The sequence below is a fragment of the Papaver somniferum genome, unplaced genomic scaffold (assembly GCF_003573695.1).
Source record: "Papaver somniferum cultivar HN1 unplaced genomic scaffold, ASM357369v1 unplaced-scaffold_10, whole genome shotgun sequence".
NCBI classification, from domain to species: domain Eukaryota; kingdom Viridiplantae; phylum Streptophyta; class Magnoliopsida; order Ranunculales; family Papaveraceae; genus Papaver; species Papaver somniferum.
Window position 1 is genome coordinate 8,574,476 of NW_020618825.1, and position 681 is coordinate 8,575,156.

Genomic DNA, 681 nt, shown 5'->3' on the forward strand with positions numbered 1-681 from the left:
ACCGAATTTTTTAACATACCAACTGCGGATTTGTTGTCACAAAAAATTTCGGTGCACCCTTCTCGTTTCTCTTGGATGTTTTCCATAATTCTTTTTAGCCATACAACCTGAGATGTAGCTATTGATGCCGAAATGTACTCCGCTTCTGCCGTGGATAGAGCTACGGTTGGTTGCTTCTTCGATGCCCAAGAAAATATACCCGAACCAAGAGAAAAAGCATATCCCGATATACCTGAACCAAGATAAGACATTGTTGTAATAGCTGGCGATGCTCTTTTATCCATCTGCTTCTTTCTCTGACGTATTTCCTTCGAATACGTTTTCTAAGATATCCCAAGCATCTTTAGACGTAGTGCACGAATCCACATGGTGCTGAAGATCTTGACTTATGGCATGAATAATAAAATTTAACCCTTCAAAATTATGCTTGCAGCACTTATCTCTGTTTCACTATATTCTGCGGAAGGCTTCATTCATAACAGTGGTTTTGTCTCTAACAACTGTCTGAGGATTGTTTCCTATAACTACAAGTTTCAATGTCTGAAAGTCACGGGTTATAGAAAGGAACGCCAATTCATTTAGGTAGTAAAAAAAATATATCATATATTGCTTTTATTGAGAGTTGAACTCAAGACCTCCCGCTTACTAAACGGGTGCTCTAACCAACTGAGCTATGAAAGC

The 681-nt window shown here is 38.8% G+C and overlaps 1 non-coding gene across 1 annotated transcript; it reads right to left on the minus strand.

The window, feature by feature from the left end:
• Positions 1-607: 607 nt before the first annotated feature.
• On the minus strand, positions 608-681 carry TRNAT-AGU. Its single transcript has one exon. It is a non-coding gene; the product is annotated as a tRNA-Thr (tRNA).